Genomic DNA, 23,213 nt, shown 5'->3' with positions numbered 1-23,213 from the left:
AACAACTGTGGCAGGAACAACAACAGCAGCACCGACAACTACTGCTTCTGTGACGACAACAGCAGCCCCGACAACAACTGCAGCAGGAACAACAACAGCAGCTCCAACAACTACTGCAGCAGCAACAACTACTGCTTCTGCGACGACAACAGCAGCCCCGACAACAACTGCAGCAGGAACAACAACAGCAGCTCGAACAACTACTGCTTCTGCGACGACAACAGCAGCCCCGACAACAACTGCAGCAGGAACAACAACAGCAGCTCCAACAACTACTGCTTCTGCAACCACAACAGCAGCTCCGACAACAACTGCAGCAGGAACAACAGCAGCACCGACAACTACTGCTTCTGCGACCACAACAGCAGCCCCGACAACAACTGCAGCAGGAACAACAGCAGCAGCTCCAACAACTACTTCTTCTGCAACCACAACAGCAGCCCCGACAACAACTGCAGCAGGAACAACAACAACAGCTTCAACAATTACTGCAGCAGCAACAACAGCAGCTCCAACAACCACTGCTTCTGCGACGACAACAGCAGCCCCGACAACAACTGCAGCAGGAACAACAACAGCAGCTCCAACAACTACTGCTTCTGCGACGACAACAGCAGCCCCGACAACAACTGCAGCAGGAACAACAACAACAGCAGCTCCAACAACTACTGCTTCTGCGACCACAACAGCAGCCCCGACAACAACTGCAGCAGGAACAACAACAGCAGCTCCAACAACTACTGCTTCTGAAACGACAACAGCAGCCCCGACAACAACTGCAGCAGGAACAACAAAAGCAGCTCCAACAACTACTGCAGCAGCAACAACAGCAGCTCCAACAACTACTGCTTCCGCGACGACAACAGCAGCCCCGACAACAACTGCAGCAGGAACAACAACAGCAGAACCGACAACTACTGCTTCTGTGACGACAACAGCATCCCCGACAACAACTGCAGCAGGAACAACAACAGCAGCTCCAACAACTACTGCTTCTGCGACGACAACAGCAGCCGCGACAACAACTGCAGCAGGAACAACAAGAGCAGCACCGACAACTACTGCTTCTGCGACCACAACAGCAGCCCCGACAACAACTGCAGCAGGAACAACAACAGCAGCACCGACAACTACTGCTTCTGTGACGACAACAGCAGCCCCGACAACAACTGCAGCAGGAACAACAGCAGCTCCAAAAACTACTGCAGCAGCAACAACAGCAGCTCCAACAACTACTGCTTCCGCGGCGACAACAGCAGCCCTGACAACAACTGCAGCAGGAACAACAACAGCAGCACCGACAACTACTGCTTCTAAGACGACAACAGCAGCCCCGACAACAACTGCAGCAGGAACAACAACAGCAGCTCCAAAAACTACTGCTTCTGCGACGACAACAGCAGCCCCGACAACAACTGCAGCAGGAACAACAACAGCAGCACAGACAACTACTGCTTCTGCAACCACAACAGCAGCCCCGACAACAACTGCAGCAGGAACAACGGCAGCTCCAACAACTACTGCTTCTGCGATGACAACAGCAGCCCAGACAACAACTGCAGCAGGAACAAGAACAGCAGCTCCAACAACTACTGCTTCTGCGACGACAACAGCAGCCCCGTTAACAACTGCAGCAGAAACATCGACAGCAGCACCGAAAACTACTGCTTCTGCAACCACAACAGCAGCCCCGACAACTACTGCAGCAGGAACAACAACAGCAGCTCCAACAACTACTGCTTCTGCGACGACAACAGCAGCCCAGACAACAACTGCAGCAGGAACAACTCCTGCTTCTGCAACCACAACAGCAGCCCCAACAACAACTGCAGCAGGAACAACAACAGCAGCACCGACAACTACTGCTTCTGCAACCACAACAGCAGCCCCGACAACAACTGCAGCAGGAACAACAACAGCAGCTCCAACAACTACTGCTTCTTCGACGACAACAGCAGCCCCGACAACAACTGCAGCAGGAACAACAACAGCAGCTCCAACAACTACTGCTTTTGCGACAACAACAGCAGCCCAGACAACAACTGCAGCAGGAACAACAAAAGCAGCTCCAACAACTACTGCTTCTGCGACGACAACAGCAGCCCCGTTAACAACTGCAACAGGAACAACAACAGCAGCACCAACAACTACTGCTTCTGCAACAACAACAGCAGCACCGACAACTACTGCTTCTGCAACCACAACAGCAGCCCCGACAACAACTGCAGCAGGTACAACAACAGCAGCTCCAACAACTACTGCAGCAGCATCAACGGAAGCTCCAACAACTACTGCTTCTGCAACGAAAACAGCAGCCCAGACAACAACTGCAGCAGGAACATCAACAGCAGCACAGACAACTACTGCTTCTGCAACCACAACAGCAGCCCCAATAACAACTGCAGCAGGAACAACAACATTAGCCCCAACAACTACTGCTTCTGCGACAACAACAGCAGCCCCGACAACAACTGCAGCAGGAACATCAACAGCAGCTCCAACAACTACTGCTTCTTCAACCACAACAGCAGCCCCGACAACAACTGCAGCAGGAACAACAACAGAAGCTCCAACAACTGCAGCAGCAGCAACAACAGCAGCTCTAACAACTACTGCTTCTGCGACGACAACAGCAGCCCAGACAACAACTGCAGCAGGAACAACAACAGCAGCTCCAACAACTCCTGCTTCTGCAACCACAACAGCAGCCCCGTTAACAACTGCAGCAGGAACATCAACAGCAGCACAGACAACTACTGCTTCTGCAACCACAACAGCAGCCCCGACAACAACTGCAGCAGGAACAACAACAGCAGCTCCAACAACTACTGCTTCTGCGACGACAACAGAAGCCCAGACAACAACTGCAGCAGGAACAACAACAGCAGCTCCAACAACTACTGCTTCTGCGACGACAAAAGCAGCCCTGTTAACAACTGCAGCAGGAACATCAACAGCAGCACAGACAACTACTGCTTCTTCAACCACAACAGCAGCCCCGACAACAACTGCAGCAAGAACAACAACAGCAGCACCGACAACTACTGCTTCTGCAACCACAACAGCAACCCCGACAACAACTGCAGCAGGAACAACAACAGAAGCTCCAACAACTGCAGCAGCAGCAACAACAGCAGCTCTAACAACTACTGCTTCTGCGACGACAACAGCAGCCCAGACAACAACTGCAGCAGGAACAACAACAGCAGCTCCAACAACTCCTGCTTCTGCAACCACAACAGCAGCCCCGTTAACAACTGCAGCAGAAACATCAACAGCAGCACCGACAACTACTGCTTCTGCAACCACAACAGCAGCCCCGACAACAACTGCAGCAGGAACAACAACAGCAGCTCCAACAACTACTGCTTCTGCGACGACAACAGCAGCCCAGACAACAACTGCAGCAGGAACAACTCCTGCTTCTGCAACCACAACAGCAGCCCCGACAACAACTGCAGCAGGAACAACAACAGCAGCTCCAACAACAACTACTGCAGCAGCAACAGCGGCAGGTCCAACAACTACTGCTTCTGCGACGACAACAGCAGCCCAGACAACAACTGCAGCAGGAACAACAACAGCAGCTCCAACAACTACTGCTTCTGCGACGACAACAGCAGCCCCGTTAACAACTGCAGCAGGAACATCAACAGCAGCACCGACAACTACTTCTTCTGCGACGACAACAGCAGCCCAGACAACAACTGCAGCAGGAACAACAACAGCAGCTCCAACAACTACTGCTTCTGCGACGACGACAGAAGCCCCGCCAACAACTGCAGCAGGAACAACAACAGCAGCAGCACCGACAACTACTGCTTCTGCAACCACAACAGCAGCCCCGACAACAACTGCAGCAGGAACAACAACAGCAGCTCCAACAACTACTGCAGCAGCAACAACGGCAGCTCCAACAACTACTTCTTCTGCGACGACAACAGCAGCACCGACAACTACTGCTTCTGCGACGACAACAGCAGCCCCGACAACAACTGCAGCAGGAACAACGACAGCAGCACCGACAACAACTGCAGCAGGAACAACAACAGCAGCTCCAACAACTACTGCATCAGCAACAACAGCAGCTCCAACAACTACTGCTTCTGCGACGACAACAGCAGCCCCGACAACAACTGCAGCAGGAACTACAACAGCAGCTCAGACAACTACTGCTTCTGCGACAACAACAGCAGCCCAGACAACAACTGCAGCAGGAACAACAACAGCAGCTCCAACTACTGCTTCTGCAACGACAACAGCAGCCCCGACAACAACCGCAGCACCGACAACAACTTCAGCAGGAACAACAGCAGCCCAGACAACAACTGCAGCAGGAACAACAACAGCAGCAGCACCGACAACTACTGCTTCCGCAACCACAACAGCAGCCCCGACAACAACTGCAGCAGGAACAACAACAGCAGCTCCAACAACAACTACTGCAGCAGCAACAACGGCAGCTCCAACAACTACTGCTTCTGCGACGACAACAGCAGCCCCGTTAACAACTGCAGCAGGAACATCAACAGCAGCACCGACAACTACTGCTTCTGCAACCACAACAGCAGCCCCGACAACAACTGCAGCAGGAACAACAACAGCAGCTCCAACAACTACTGCAGCAGCAACAACTACTGCTTCTGCGACGACAACAGCAGCCCCGACAACAACTGTGGCAGGAACAACAACAGCAGCTCCAACAACTACTGCTTCTGCGACGACAACAGAAGCCCAGACAACAACTGCAGCAGGAACAACAACAGCAGCTCCAACAACTACTGCTTCTGCGACGACAAAAGCAGCCCTGTTAACAACTGCAGCAGGAACATCAACAGCAGCACAGACAACTACTGCTTCTGCAACCACAACAGCAGCCCCGATAACAACTGCAGCAGGAACAACAACAGCAGCTCCAACAACTACTGCTTCTTCAACCACAACAGCAGCCCCGACAACAACTGCAGCAAGAACAACAACAGCAGCACCGACAACTACTGCTTCTGCAACCACAACAGCAACCCCGACAACAACTGCAGCAGGAACAACAACAGAAGCTCCAACAACTGCAGCAGCAGCAACAACAGCAGCTCTAACAACTACTGCTTCTGCGACGACAACAGCAGCCCAGACAACAACTGCAGCAGGAACAACAACAGCAGCTCCAACAACTACTGCTTCTTCAACCACAACAGCAGCCCCGACAACAACTGCAGCAAGAACAACAACAGCAGCACCGACAACTACTGCTTCTGCAACCACAACAGCAACCCCGACAACAACTGCAGCAGGAACAACAACAGAAGCTCCAACAACTGCAGCAGCAGCAACAACAGCAGCTCTAACAACTACTGCTTCTGCGACGACAACAGCAGCCCAGACAACAACTGCAGCAGGAACAACAACAGCAGCTCCAACAACTCCTGCTTCTGCAACCACAACAGCAGCCCCGTTAACAACTGCAGCAGAAACATCAACAGCAGCACCGACAACTACTGCTTCTGCAACCACAACAGCAGCCCCGACAACAACTGCAGCAGGAACAACAACAGCAGCTCCAACAACTACTGCTTCTGCGACGACAACAGCAGCCCAGACAACAACTGCAGCAGGAACAACTCCTGCTTCTGCAACCACAACAGCAGCCCCGACAACAACAGAAGCAGGAACAACTCCTGCTTCTGCAACCACAACAGCAGCCCAGACAACAACTGCAGCAGGAACAACAACAACAGCAGCACAAACAACTACTGCTTCTGCAACCACAACAGCAGCCCCGACAACAACTGCAGCAGGAACAACAACAGCAGCTCCAACAACAACTACTGCAGCAGCAACAGCGGCAGGTCCAACAACTACTGCTTCTGCGACGACAACAGCAGCCCAGACAACAACTGCAGCAGGAACAACAACAGCAGCTCCAACAACTACTGCTTCTGCGACGACAACAGCAGCCCCGTTAACAACTGCAGCAGGAACATCAACAGCAGCACCGACAACTACTTCTTCTGCGACGACAACAGCAGCCCAGACAACAACTGCAGCAGGAAAAACAACAGCAGCTCCAACAACTACTGCTTCTGCGACGACGACAGAAGCCCCGCCAACAACTGGAGCAGGAACAACAACAGCAGCAGCACCGACAACTACTGCTTCTGCAACCACAACAGCAGCCCCGACAACAACTGCAGCAGGAACAACAACAGCAGCTCCAACAACTTCTGCAGCAGCAACAACGGCAGCTCCAACAACTACTTCTTCTGCGACGACAACAGCAGCCCAGACAACAACTGCAGCAGGAACAACAACACCAGCTCCAACAACTACTGCTTCTTCGACGACAACAGCAGCACCGACAACTACTGCTTCTGCGACGACAACAGCAGCCCCGACAACAACTGCAGCAGGAACAACAACAGCAGCTCCAACAACTACTGCAGCAGCAACAACAGCAGCTCCAACAACTACTTCTTCTGCGACGACAACAGCAGCCCAGACAACAACTGCAGCAGGAACAACAACAGCAGCTCCAACAACAACTACTGCAGCAGCAACAGCGGCAGGTCCAACAACTACTGCTTCTGCGACGACAACAGCAGCCCAGACAACAACTGCAGCAGGAACAACAACAGCAGCTCCAACGACTACTGCTTCTGCGACGACAACAGCAGCCCAGACAACAACTGCAGCAGGAACAACAACAGCAGCTCCAACAACTACTGCTTCTTCGACGACAACAGCAGCACCGACAACTACTGCTTCTGCGACGACAACAGCAGCCCCGACAACAACTGCAGCAGGAACAACAACAGCAGCACCGACAACAACTGCAGCAGGAACAACAACAGCAGCTCCAACAACTACTGCATCAGCAACAACAGCAGCTCCAACAACTACTGCTTCTGCGACGACAACAGCAGCCCCGACAACAACTGCAGCAGGAACTACAACAGCAGCTCCAACAACTACTGCTTCTGCGACAACAACAGCAGCCCAGACAACAACTGCAGCAGGAACAACAACAGCAGCTCCAACTACTGCTTCTGCAACGACAACAGCAGCCCCGACAACAACTGCAGCACCGACAACAACTTCAGCAGGAACAACAGCAGCCCAGACAACAACTGCAGCAGGAACAACAACAGCAGCACAGACAACTACTGCTTCTGCAACAACAGCAGCACCGACAACTACTGCTTCTGCAACCACAACAGCAGCCCCGACAACAACTGCAGCAGGAACAACAACAGCAGCTCCAACAACAACTACTGCAGCAGCAACAACGGCAGCTCCAACAACTACTGCTTCTGCGACGACAACAGCAGCCCCGTTAACAACTGCAGCAGGAACATCAACAGCAGCAGCAACAACTACTGCTTCTGCGACGACAACAACAGCCCCGACAACCACTGTGGCAGGAACAACAATAGCAGCTCCAACAACTACTGCAGCAGCAACAACGGCAGCTCCAACAACTACTTCTTCTGCGACGACAACAGCAGCCCAGACAACAACTGCAGCAGGAACAACAACAGCAGCTCCAACAACTACTGCTTCTGCGCCGACGACAGAAGCCCCGACAACAACTGCAGCAGGCACAACAACAGCAGCTCCAACTACTGCTTCTGCAACGACAACAGCAGCCCCGACAACAACTTCAGCAGGAACAACAGCAGCCCAGACAACAACTGCAGCAGGAACAACAACAGCAGCAGCACCGACAACTACTGCTTCCGCAACCACAACAGCAGCCCCGACAACAACTGCAGCAGGAACAACAACAGCAGCTCCAACAACAACTACTGCAGCAGCAACAACGGCAGCTCCAACAACTACTGCTTCTGTGACGACAACAGCAGCCCCGTTAACAACTGCAGCAGGAACATCAACAGCAGCACCGACAACTACTGCTTCTGCAACCACAACAGCAGCCCCGACAACAACTGCAGCAGGAACAACAACAGCAGCTCCAACAACTACTGCAGCAGCAACAACTACTGCTTCTGCGACGACAACAGCAGCCCCGACAACAACTGTGGCAGGAACAACAATAGCAGCTCCAACAACTACTGCAGCAGCAACAACGGCAGCTCCAACAACTACTTCTTCTGCGACGACAACAGCAGCCCAGACAACAACTGCAGCAGGAACAACAACAGCAGCTCCAACAACTACTGCTTCTGCGACGACGACAGAAGCCCCGACAACAACTGCAGCAGGCACAACAACAGCAGCTCCAACTACTGCTTCTGCAACGACAACAGCAGCCCCGACAACAACTGCAGCACCGACAACAACTTCAGCAGGAACAACAGCAGCCCAGACAACAACTGCAGCAGGAACAACAACAGCAGCAGCACCGACAACTACTGCTTCCGCAACCACAACAGCAGCCCCGACAACAACTGCAGCAGGAACAACAACAGCAGCTCCAACAACAACTACTGCAGCAGCAACAACGGCAGCTCCAACAACTACTGCTTCTGCGACGACAACAGCAGCCCCGTTAACAACTGCAGCAGGAACATCAACAGCAGCACCGACAACTACTGCTTCTGCAACCACAACAGCAGCCCCGACAACAACTGCAGCAGGAACAACAACAGCAGCTCCAACAACTACTGCAGCAGCAACAACAGCAGCTCCAACAACTACTGCTTCTGCGACGACAACAGCAGCCCAGACAAACACTGCAGCAGGAACAAAAACAGCAGCCCCAACAACTCCTTCTTCTGCAACCACAACAGCAGCCCCGACAACTACTGCTTCTGCAACAACAGCAGCACCGACAACTACTGCTTCTGAAACCACAACAATAGCCCCGACAACAACTGCAGCAGGAACAACAACAGCAGCTCCAACAACTACTTCAGCAGCAACAACGGCAGCTCCAACAACTATTGCTTCTGCGACGACAACAGCAGCCCAGACAACAACTGCAGCAGGAACAACAACAGCAGCTCCAACAACTACTGCTTCTGCGACGACAACAGCGGCCCCGACAACCACTGCAGCAGAAACAACAACAGCAGCTCCAACAACTACTGCAGCAGCAACAACGGCAGCTCCAACAACTACTTCTTCTGCGACGACAACAGCAGCCCAGACAACAACTGCAGCAGGAACAACAACAGCAGCTCCAACAACTACTGCTTCTGCGACGACAACAGCAGCCCCGTTAACAACTGCAGCAGAAACATCGACAGCAGCACCGAAAACTACTGCTTCTGCAACCACAACAGCAGCCCAGACAACAACTGCAGCAGGAACAACAACAGCAGCTCCAACAACTACTACTTCTGCGACGACAACAGCAGCCCAGACAACAACTGCAGCAGGAACAACTCCTGCTTCTGCAACCACAACAGCAGCCCCGACAACAACTGCAGCAGGAACAACAACAGCAGCACCGACAACTACTGCTTCTGCAACCACAACAGCAGCCCCGACAACAACTGCAGCAGGAACAACAACAGCAGCTCCAACAACTACTGCTTCTGCGACGACAACAGCAGCCCCGACAACAACTGCAGCAGGAACAACAACAGCAGCTCCAACAACTACTGCTTTTGCGACAACAACAGCAGCCCAGACAACAACTGCAGCAGGAACAACAAAAGCAGCTCCAACAACTACTGCTTCTGCGACGACAACAGCAGCCCCGTTAACAACTGCAACAGGAACAACAACAGCAGCACCGACAACTACTGCTTCTGCAACAACAACAGCAGCACCGACAACTACTGCTTCTGCAACCACAACAGCAGCCCCGACAACAACTGCAGCAGGTACAACAACAGCAGCTCCAACAACTACTGCTTCTGCGACCACAACAGCAGCCCCAACAAAAACTGCAGCAGGAACAACAACAGCAGCTCCAACAACTACTGCAGCAGCATCAACGGAAGCTCCAACAACTACTGCTTCTGCAACGAAAACAGCAGCCCAGACAACAACTGCAGCAGGAACATCAACAGCAGCACAGACAGCTACTGCTTCTGCAACCACAACAGCAGCCCCGATAACAACTGCAGCAGGAACAACAACATTAGCCCCAACAACTACTGCTTCTGCGACAACAACAGCAGCCCCGACAACAACTGCAGCAGGAACATCAACAGCAGCTCCAACAACTACTGCTTCTTCAACCACAACAGCAGCCCCGACAACAACTGCAGCAAGAACAACAACAGCAGCACCGACAACTACTGCTTCTGCAACCACAACAGCAACCCCGACAACAACTGCAGCAGGAACAACAACAGAAGCTCCAACAACTGCAGCAGCAGCAACAACAGCAGCTCTAACAACTACTGCTTCTGCGACGACAACAGCAGCCCAGACAACAACTGCAGCAGGAACAACAACAGCAGCTCCAACAACTCCTGCTTCTGCAACCACAACAGCAGCCCCGTTAACAACTGCAGCAGGAACATCAACAGCAGCACAGACAACTACTGCTTCTGCAACCACAACAGCAGCCCCGACAACAACTGCAGCAGGAACAACAACAGCAGCTCCAACAACTACTGCTTCTGCGACGACAACAGAAGCCCAGACAACAACTGCAGCAGGAACAACAACAGCAGCTCCAACAACTACTGCTTCTGCGACGACAAAAGCAGCCCTGTTAACAACTGCAGCAGGAACATCAACAGCAGCACAGACAACTACTGCTTCTGCAACCACAACAGCAGCCCCGATAACAACTGCAGCAGGAACAACAACAGCAGCTCCAACAACTACTGCTTCTTCAACCACAACAGCAGCCCCGACAACAACTGCAGCAAGAACAACAACAGCAGCACCGACAACTACTGCTTCTGCAACCACAACAGCAACCCCGACAACAACTGCAGCAGGAACAACAACAGAAGCTCCAACAACTGCAGCAGCAGCAACAACAGCAGCTCTAACAACTACTGCTTCTGCGACGACAACAGCAGCCCAGACAACAACTGCAGCAGGAACAACAACAGCAGCTCCAACAACTCCTGCTTCTGCAACCACAACAGCAGCCCCGACAACTACTGCAGCAGGAACAACAACAGCAGCTCCAACAACTACTGCTTCTGCGACGACAACAGCAGCCCAGACAACAACTGCAGCAGGAACAACTCCTGCTTCTGCAACCACAACAGCAGCCCCGACAACAACTGCAGCAGGAACAACAACAGCAGCACCGACAACTACTGCTTCTGCAACCACAACAGCAGCCCCGACAACAACTGCAGCAGGAACAACAACAGCAGCTCCAACAACTACTGCTTCTGCGACGACAACAGCAGCCCCGACAACAACTGCAGCAGGAACAACAACAGCAGCTCCAACAACTACTGCAGCAGGAACAACAACAGCAGCTCCAACAACTACTGCTTTTGCGACAACAACAGCAGCCCAGACAACAACTGCAGCAGGAACAACAAAAGCAGCTCCAACAACTACTGCTTCTGCGACGACAACAGCAGCCCCGTCAACAACTGCAACAGGAACAACAACAGCAGCACCGACAACTACTGCTTCTGCAACAACAACAGCAGCACCGACAACTACTGCTTCTCCAACCACAACAGCAGCCCCGACAACAACTGCAGCAGGTACAACAACAGCAGCTCCAACAACTACTGCTTCTGCGACCACAACAGCAGCCCAAACAAAAACTGCAGCAGGAACAACAACAGCAGCTCCAACAACTACTGCAGCAGCATCAACGGAAGCTCCAACAACTACTGCTTCTGCAACGAAAACAGCAGCCCAGACAACAACTGCAGCAGGAACATCAACAGCAGCACAGACAGCTACTGCTTCTGCAACCACAACAGCAGCCCCGATAACAACTGCAGCAGGAACAACAACATTAGCCCCAACAACTACTGCTTCTGCGACAACAACAGCAGCCCCGACAACAACTGCAGCAGGAACATCAACAGCAGCTCCAACAACTACTGCTTCTTCAACCACAACAGCAGCCCCGACAACAACTGCAGCAGGAACAACGGAAGCTCCAACAACTACTGCTTCTGCAACGAAAACAGCAGCCCAGACAACAACTGCAGCAGGAACATCAACAGCAGCACAGACAGCTACTGCTTCTGCAACCACAACAGCAGCCCCGATAACAACTGCAGCAGGAATAACAACATTAGCCCCAACAACTACTGCTTCTGCGACAACAACAGCAGCCCCGACAACAACTGCAGCAGGAACATCAACAGCAGCTCCAACAACTACTGCTTCTGCAACCACAACAGGAGCCCCAACAACAACTGCAGCAGGAACAACAACAGCAGCTCCAACAACTACTGCAGCAGCAACAACAGCAGCTCCAACAACTACTGCTTCTGCGACGACAACAGCAGCCCAGACAAACACTGCAGCAGGAACAAAAACAGCAGCCCCAACAACTCCTGCTTCTGCAACCACAACAGCAGCCCCGACAACTACTGCTTCTGCAACAACAGCAGCACCGACAACTACTGCTTCTGAAACCACAACAGCAGCCCCGACAACAACTGCAGCAGGAACAACAACAGCAGCTCCAACAACTACTTCAGCAGCAACAACGGCAGCTCCAACAACTATTGCTTCTGCGACGACAACAGCAGCCCAGACAACAACTGCAGCAGGAACAACAACAGCAGCTCCAACAACTACTGCTTCTGCAACGACAACAGCGGCCCCGACAACCACTGCAGCAGAAACAACAACAGCAGCTCCAACAACTACTGCAGCAGCAACAACGGCAGCTCCAACAACTACTTCTTCTGCGACGACAACAGCAGCCCAGACAACAACTGCAGCAGGAACAACAACAGCAGCTCCAACAACTACTGCTTCTGCGACGACAACAGCAGCCCCGTTAACAACTGCAGCAGGAACATCAACAGCAGCACCGACAACTACTGCTTCTGCGACGACAACAGCAGCCCCGACAACAACTGCAGCAGGAACAACAACTACTGCAGCAGCAACAACAGCAGCTCCAACAACTACTGCTTCTGCAACCACAACAGCAGCCCCGACAACAACTGCAGCAGGAACAACAACAGGTGCTCCAACATCTACTGCAGCAGCAACAGAAGCAGCTCCAACAACTACTGCTTCTGTGACGACAACAGCAGCCCAGACAACAACTGCAGCAGGAACAACAGCAGCACAGACAACCACTGCTTCTGCAACAACAGCAGCACAGACAACTACTGCTTCTGCAACAACAGCAGCACCGACAACTACTGCTTCTGCAACCACAACAGCAGCCCTGACAACAATTGCAGCAGGAACAACAACAGCAGCTCCAACAACTACTAAAGCAGCAACAACAGCAGCTCCAACAACTACTGCTTCTGCGACGACAACAGCAGCCCCGACAACAACTGCAGCAGGAACAACAGCAGCAGCTCCAACAACTACTGCTTCTGCAACAACAGCAGCTCCAACAACTACTGCTTCTGCGACGACAACAGCAGCCCAGACAACAACTGCAGCAGGAACAACAACAACAGCAGCAGCTCCAACAACTACTGCAGCAGCAACAACAGCAGCTCCAACAACTACTGCTTCTGCAACCACAACAGCAGCCCCGACAACAACTGCAGCAGGAACAACAACAGGTGCTCCAATAACTACTGCAGCAGCAACAAAAGCAGCTCCAACAACTACTGCTTCTGTGACGACAACAGCAGCCCAGACAACAACTGCAGCAGGAACAACAGCAGCACAGACAACTACTGCTTCTGCAACAACAGCAGCACAGACAACTACTGCTTCTGCAACAACAGCAGCACTGACAACTACTGCTTCTGCAACCACAACAGCAGCCCTGACAACAATTGCAGCAGGAACAACAACAGCAGCTCCAACAACTACTAAAGCAGCAACAACAGCAGCTCCAACAACTACTGCTTCTGCGACGACAACAGCAGCCCCGACAACAACTGCAGCAAAAACAACAACAACAGCAGCTCCGACAACTACTGCAGCAGCAACAACAGCAGCTCCAACAACTACTGCTTCTGCGACGACAACAGCAGCCCCGACAACATTTGCAGCAGGAAAAACAATAGCAGCTCCAACAACTACTGCTTCTGCGACGACAACAGCAGCCCTGACAACAACTGCAGCAGGAACAACAGCAGCACCGACAACTACTGCTTCTGCGACAACAACAGCAGCCCCGACAACAACTGCAGCAGGAAAAACAACAACAGCAGCAGCTCCAACAACTACTGCAGCAGCAACAACAGCAGCTCCAACAACTACTGCTTCTGCAACCACAACAGAAGCCCAGACAACAACTGCAGCAGGAACAACAACAGCAGCTCCAACAACTACTGCTTCTGCGACGACAAAAGCAGCCCTGTTAACAACTGCAGCAGGAACATCAACAGCAGCACAGACAACTACTGCTTCTGCAACCACAACAGCAGCCCCGATAACAACTGCAGCAGGAACAACAACAGCAGCTCCAACAACTACTGCTTCTTCAACCACAACAGCAGCCCCGACAACAACTGCAGCAAGAACAACAACAGCAGCACCGACAACTACTGCTTCTGCAACCACAACAGCAACCCCGACAACAACTGCAGCAGGAACAACAACAGCAGCACCGACAACTACTGCTTCTGCAACCACAACAGCAACCCCGACAACAACTGCAGCAGGAACAACAACAGAAGCTCCAACAACTGCAGCAGCAGCAACAACAGCAGCTCTAACAACTACTGCTTCTGCGACGACAACAGCAGCCCAGACAACAACTGCAGCAGGAACAACAACAGCAGCTCCAACAACTCCTGCTTCTGCAACCACAACAGCAGCCCCGACAACTACTGCAGCAGGAACAACAACAGCAGCTCCAACAACTACTGCTTCTGCGACGACAACAGCAGCCCAGACAACAACTGCAGCAGGAACAACTCCTGCTTCTGCAACCACAACAGCAGCCCCGACAACAACTGCAGCAGGAACAACAACATTAGCCCCAACAACTACTGCTTCTGCAACCACAACAGCAGCCCCGACAACAACTGCAGCAGGAACAACAACAGCAGCTCCAACAACTACTGCTTCTGCGACGACAACAGCAGCCCCGACAACAACTGCAGCAGGAACAACAACAGCAGCTCCAACAACTACTGCTTTTGCGACAACAACAGCAGCCCAGACAACAACTGCAGCAGGAACAACAAAAGCAGCTCCAACAACTACTGCTTCTGCGACGACAACAGCAGCCCCGTCAACAACTGCAACAGGAACAACAACAGCAGCACCGACAACTACTGCTTCTGCAACAACAACAGCAGCACCGACAACTACTGCTTCTCCAACCACAACAGCAGCCCCGACAACAACTGCAGCAGGTACAACAACAGCAGCTCCAACAACTACTGCTTCTGCGACCACAACAGCAGCCCCAACAAAAACTGCAGCAGGAACAACAACAGCAGCTCCAACAACTACTGCAGCAGCATCAACGGAAGCTCCAACAACTACTGCTTCTGCAACGAAAACAGCAGCCCAGACAACAACTGCAGCAGGAACATCAACAGCAGCACAGACAGCTACTGCTTCTGCAACCACAACAGCAGCCCCGATAACAACTGCAGCAGGAACAACAACATTAGCCCCAACAACTACTGCTTCTGCGACAACAACAGCAGCCCCGACAACAACTGCAGCAGGAACATCAACAGCAGCTCCAACAACTACTGCTTCTTCAACCACAACAGCAGCCCCGACAACAACTGCAGCAGGAACAACGGAAGCTCCAACAACTACTGCTTCTGCAACGAAAACAGCAGCCCAGACAACAACTGCAGCAGGAACATCAACAGCAGCACAGACAGCTACTGCTTCTGCAACCACAACAGCAGCCCCGACAACAACTGCAGCAGGAACAACGGAAGCTCCAACAACTACTGCTTCTGCAACGAAAACAGCAGCCCAGACAACAACTGCAGCAGGAACATCAACAGCAGCACAGACAGCTACTGCTTCTGCAACCACAACAGCAGCCCCGATAACAACTGCAGCAGGAACAACAACATTAGCCCCAACAACTACTGCTTCTGCGACAACAACAGCAGCCCCGACAACAACTGCAGCAGGAACATCAACAGCAGCTCCAACAACTACTGCTTCTGCAACCACAACAGGAGCCCCAACAACAACTGCAGCAGGAACAACAACAGCAGCTCCAACAACTACTGCAGCAGCAACAACAGCAGCTCCAACAACTACTGCTTCTGCGACGACAACAGCAGCCCAGACAAACACTGCAGCAGGAACAAAAACAGCAGCCCCAACAACTCCTGCTTCTGCAACCACAACAGCAGCCCCGACAACTACTGCTTCTGCAACAACAGCAGCACCGACAACTACTGCTTCTGAAACCACAACAGCAGCCCCGACAACAACTGCAGCAGGAACAACAACAGCAGCTCCAACAACTACTTCAGCAGCAACAACGGCAGCTCCAACAACTATTGCTTCTGCGACGACAACAGCAGCCCAGACAACAACTGCAGCAGGAACAACAACAGCAGCTCCAACAACTACTGCTTCTGCAACGACAACAGCGGCCCCGACAACCACTGCAGCAGAAACAACAACAGCAGCTCCAACAACTACTGCAGCAGCAACAACGGCAGCTCCAACAACTACTTCTTCTGCGACGACAACAGCAGCCCAGACAACAACTGCAGCAGGAACAACAACAGCAGCTCCAACAACTACTGCTTCTGCGACGACAGCAGCCCCGTTAACAACTGCAGCAGGAACATCAACAGCAGCACCGACAACTACTGCTTCTGCGACGACAACAGCAGCCCCGACAACAACTGCAGCAGGAACAACAACTACTGCAGCAGCAACAACAGCAGCTCCAACAACTACTGCTTCTGCAACCACAACAGCAGCCCCGACAACAACTGCAGCAGGAACAACAACAGGTGCTCCAACAACTACTGCAGCAGCAACAGAAGCAGCTCCAACAACTACTGCTTCTGTGACGACAACAGCAGCCCAGACAACAACTGCAGCAGGAACAACAGCAGCACAGACAACCACTGCTTCTGCAACAACAGCAGCACAGACAACTACTGCTTCTGCAACAACAGCAGCACCGACAACTACTGCTTCTGCAACCACAACAGCAGCCCTGACAACAATTGCAGCAGGAACAACAACAGCAGCTCCAACAACTACTAAAGCAGCAACAACAGCAGCTCCAACAACTACTGCTTCTGCGACGACAACAGCAGCCCCGACAACAACTGCAGCAGGAACAACAGCAGCAGCTCCAAAAACTACTGCTTCTGCAACAACAGCAGCTCCAACAACTACTGCTTCTGCAACAACAGCAGCTCCAACAACTACTGCTTCTGCGACGACAACAGCAGCCCAGACAACAACTGCAGCAGGAACAACAACAACAGCAGCAGCTCCAACAACTACTGCAGCAGCAACAACAGCAGCTCCAACAACTACTGCTTCTGCAACCACAACAGCAGCCCCGACAACAACTGCAGCAGGAACAACAACAGGTGCTCCAATAACTACTGCAGCAGCAACAGAAGCAGCTCCAACAACTACTGCTTCTGTGACGACAACAGCAGCCCAGACAACAACTGCAGCAGGAACAACAGCAGCACAGACAACTACTGCTTCTGCAACAACAGCAGCACAGACAACTACTGCTTCTGCAACAACAGCAGCACTGACAACTACTGCTTCTGCAACCACAACAGCAGCCCTGACAACAATTGCAGCAGGAACAACAACAGCAGCTCCAACAACTACTAAAGCAGCAACAACAGCAGCTCCAACAACTACTGCTTCTGCGACGACAACAGCAGCCCCGACAACAACTGCAGCAGCAACAACAGCAGCTCCAACAACTACTGCTTCTGCGACGACAACAGCAGCCCCGACAACATTTGCAGCAGGAAAAACAATAGCAGCTCCAACAACTACTGCTTCTGCGACGACAACAGCAGCCCTGACAACAACTGCAGCAGGAACAACAGCAGCACCGACAACTACTGCTTCTGCGACAACAACAGCAGCCCCGACAACAACTGCAGCAGGAACAACAACAACAGCAGCAGCTCCAACAACTACTGCAGCAGCAACAACAGCAGCTCCAACAACTACTGCTTCTGCAACCACAACAGCAGCCCCGACAACAACTGCAGCAGGAACAACAACAGGTGCTCCAACAACTACTGCAGCAGCAACAGAAGCAGCTCCAACAACTACTGCTTCTGCGACGACAACAGCAGCCCCGACAACAACTGCAGCAGGAACAACAGCAGCAGCTCCAACAACTACTGCTTCTGTGACGACAACAGCAGCCCAGACAACAACTGCAGCAGGAACAACAGCAGCACAGACAACTACTGCTTCTGCAACAACAGCAGCACAGACAACTACTGCTTCTGCAACAACAGCAGCACAGACAACTACTGCTTCTGCAACAACAGCAGCACCGACAACTACTGCTTCTGCAACCACAACAGCAGCCCAGACAACAACTGCAGCAGGAACAACAACAGCAGCTCCAACAACTACTGCTTCTGCAACGACAACAGCGGCCCCGACAACCACTGCAGCAGAAACAACAACAGCAGCTCCAACAACTACTGCAGCAGCAACAACGGCAGCTCCAACAACTACTTCTTCTGCGACGACAACAGCAGCCCAGACAACAACTGCAGCAGGAACAACAACAGCAGCTCCAACAACTACTGCTTCTGCGACGACAGCAGCCCCGTTAACAACTGCAGCAGGAACATCAACAGCAGCACCGACAACTACTGCTTCTGCGACGACAACAGCAGCCCCGACAACAACTGCAGCAGGAACAACAACTACTGCAGCAGCAACAACAGCAGCTCCAACAACTACTGCTTCTGCAACCACAACAGCAGCCCCGACAACAACTGCAGCAGGAACAACAACAGGTGCTCCAACAACTACTGCAGCAGCAACAGAAGCAGCTCCAACAACTACTGCTTCTGTGACGACAACAGCAGCCCAGACAACAACTGCAGCAGGAACAACAGCAGCACAGACAACCACTGCTTCTGCAACAACAGCAGCACAGACAACTACTGCTTCTGCAACAACAGCAGCACCGACAACTACTGCTTCTGCAACCACAACAGCAGCCCTGACAACAATTGCAGCAGGAACAACAACAGCAGCTCCAACAACTACTAAAGCAGCAACAACAGCAGCTCCAACAACTACTGCTTCTGCGACGACAACAGCAGCCCCGACAACAACTGCAGCAGGAACAACAGCAGCAGCTCCAACAACTACTGCTTCTGCAACAACAGCAGCTCCAACAACTACTGCTTCTGCAACAACAGCAGCTCCAACAACTACTGCTTCTGCGACGACAACAGCAGCCCAGACAACAACTGCAGCAGGAACAACAACAACAGCAGCAGCTCCAACAACTACTGCAGCAGCAACAACAGCAGCTCCAACAACTACTGCTTCTGCAACCACAACAGCAGCCCCGACAACAACTGCAGCAGGAACAACAACAGGTGCTCCAATAACTACTGCAGCAGCAACAGAAGCAGCTCCAACAACTACTGCTTCTGTGACGACAACAGCAGCCCAGACAACAACTGCAGCAGGAACAACAGCAGCACAGACAACTACTGCTTCTGCAACAACAGCAGCACAGACAACTACTGCTTCTGCAACAACAGCAGCACTGACAACTACTGCTTCTGCAACCACAACAGCAGCCCTGACAACAATTGCAGCAGGAACAACAACAGCAGCTCCAACAACTACTAAAGCAGCAACAACAGCAGCTCCAACAACTACTGCTTCTGCGACGACAACAGCAGCCCCGACAACAACTGCAGCAGCAACAACAGCAGCTCCAACAACTACTGCTTCTGCGACGACAACAGCAGCCCCGACAACATTTGCAGCAGGAAAAACAATAGCAGCTCCAACAACTACTGCTTCTGCGACGACAACAGCAGCCCTGACAACAACTGCAGCAGGAACAACAGCAGCACCGACAACTACTGCTTCTGCGACAACAACAGCAGCCCCGACAACAACTGCAGCAGGAACAACAACAACAGCAGCAGCTCCAACAACTACTGCAGCAGCAACAACAGCAGCTCCAACAACTACTGCTTCTGCAACCACAACAGCAGCCCCGACAACAACTGCAGCAGGAACAACAACAGGTGCTCCAACAACTACTGCAGCAGCAACAGAAGCAGCTCCAACAACTACTGCTTCTGCGACGACAACAGCAGCCCCGACAACAACTGCAGCAGGAACAACAGCAGCAGCTCCAACAACTACTGCTTCTGTGACGACAACAGCAGCCCAGACAACAACTGCAGCAGGAACAACAGCAGCACAGACAACTACTGCTTCTGCAACAACAGCAGCACAGACAACTACTGCTTCTGCAACAACAGCAGCACAGACAACTACTGCTTCTGCAACAACAGCAGCACCGACAACTACTGCTTCTGCAACCACAACAGCAGCCCTGACAACAATTGCAGCAGGAACAACAACAGCAGCTCCAACAACTACTAAAGCAGCAACAACAGCAGCTCCAAAAACTACTGCTTCTGCGACGACAACAGCAGCCCCGACAACAACTGCAGCAGGAACAACAGCAGCAGCTCCAACAACTACTCCTTCTGCAACAACAGCAGCTCCAACAACTACTGCTTCTGCGACGACAACAGCAGCCCAGACAACAACTGCAGCAGGAACAACAACAACAGCAGCAGCTCCAACAACTACTGCAGCAGCAACAACAGCAGCTCCAACAACTACTGCTTCTGCAACCACAACAGCAGCCCCGAGAACAACTGCAGCAGGAACAACAACAGGTGCTCCAACAACTACTGCAGCAGCAACAGAAGCAGCTCCATTAACTACTGCTTCTGCGACGACAACAGCAGCCCCGACAACAACTGCAGCAGGAACAACAGCAGCACAGACAACTACTGCTTCTGCAACAACAGCAGCACAGACAACTACTGCTTCTGCAACAACAGCAGCACAGACAACTACTGCTTCTGCAACCACAACAGCACCGACAACTACTGCTTCTGCAACCACAACAGCAGCCCTGACAACAATTGCAGCAGGAACAAAAACAGCAGCTCCAACAACTACTAAAGCAGCAACAACAGCAGCTCCAACAACTACTGCTTCTGCGACGACAACAGCAGCCCCAACAACAACTGCAGCAAGAACAACAACAGCAGCACCGACAACCACTGCTTCTGCAACCACAACAGCAGCACCGACAACCACTGCTTCTGCAACCACAACAGCAGCCCCGACAACAACTGCAGCAAGAACAACAACAGGTGCTCCAACAACTACTGCGGCAGCAACAGAAGCAGCTCCAACAACTACTGCTTCTGTGACGACAACAGCAGCCCCGACAACAACTGCAGCAGGAACAACAGCAGCAGCTCCAAAAACTACTGCTTCTGCAACAACAGCAGCTCCAACAACTACAGCTTCTGCGGCGACAACAGCAGCCCAGACAACAACTGCAGCAGGAACAACAACAACAGCAGCAGCTCTAACAACTACTGCAGCAGCAACAACAGCAGCTCCAACAACTACTGCTTCTGCAACCACAACAGCAGCCCCGACAACAACTGCAGCAGGAACAACAACAGGTGCTCCAACAACTACTGCTTCTGCGACGACAACAGCAGCCCAGACAACAACTGCAGCAGGAACAACAACAGCAGCAGCTCCAACAACTACTGCAGCAGCAACAACAGCAGCTCCAACAACTACTGCTTCTGCAACCACAACAGCAGCCCCGACAACAACTGCAGCAGGAACAACAGCAGCACAGACAACCACTGCTTCTGCAACAACAGCAGCACAGACAACTACTGCTTCTGCAACAACAGCAGCTCCAACAACTACTAAAGCAGCAACAACAGCAGCTCCAACAACTACTGCTTCTGCGACAACAACAGCAGCCCCGACAACAACTGCAGCAAGAACAACAACAGCAGCACCGACAACCACTGCTTCTGCAACCACAACAGCAGCCCTGACAACAACTGCAGCAAGAACAACAACAGGTGCTCCAACAACTACTGCAGCAGCAACAGAAGCAGCTCCAACAACTACTGCTTCTGTGACGACAACAGCAGCCCCGACAACAACTGCAGCAGGAACAACAGCAGCAGCTCCAAAAACTACTGCTTCTGCAACAACAGCAGCCCCGACAACAACCGCAGCAAGAACAACAACAGCAGCTCCGACAACTACTGCAGCAGCAACAACAGCAGCTCCAACAACTACTGCTTCTGCAACGACAACAGCACCCCCAACAACAACTGCAGCAGGAACAACAACAGCAGCTCCAACAACTACTGCAGCAGCAACAACAGCAGCTCCAACAACTACTGCTTCTGAGACGACAACAGCAGCCCCGACAACAACTGCAGCAGCAACAATAACAGCAGCCCCGACAACTACTGCTTCTGCAACAACAACAGCAGCACCGACAACTACTGCTTCTGCAACAACAACAGCAGCACTGACAACTACTACTTCTGCGACCACAACAGCAGCACCGACAAATACTGCTTCTCCGACCACAACAGCAGCACCGACAACTACTGCTTCTGCGACCACAACAGCAACCCCGACAACAACTGCAGCAGCACCAACAACAGCAGCTCCAACAACTACTGCAGCAGCAACAACAGCAGCCCCAACAACTACTGCAGCAGCAACAACAGCAGCCCCAACAACTACTGCTTCTGCGACGACAACTGCAGCCGCAACAACAACTGCAGCAGCAACAACAACAGCAGCACCGACAACTACTGCTTCTGCAACCACAACAGCACCGACAACTACTGCTCCTGCAACCACAACAGCAGCCCTGACAACAATTGCAGCAGGAACAACAACAGCAGCTCCAACAACTACTGCAGCAGCAACAACAGCAGCTCCAACAACTACAGCGGCAGCAAAAACAACAGCAGCCCCAACAACTACTGCGGCAGCAACAACAACCGCAGCACCGACAACTACTGCTTCTGCAACCACAACAGCAGCCCCGACAACTACAGCAGCAGCAAAAACAACAGCAGCTCCAACAGCTACAGCAGCAGCAAAAACAACAGCAGCTCCAACAGCTACAGCAGCAGCAAAAACAACAGCAG

This window comes from Pungitius pungitius, chromosome 7 (genome assembly GCF_949316345.1).
Source record: "Pungitius pungitius chromosome 7, fPunPun2.1, whole genome shotgun sequence".
Classification (NCBI taxonomy): domain Eukaryota; kingdom Metazoa; phylum Chordata; class Actinopteri; order Perciformes; family Gasterosteidae; genus Pungitius; species Pungitius pungitius.
This window is presented reverse-complemented; position numbering follows the sequence as displayed.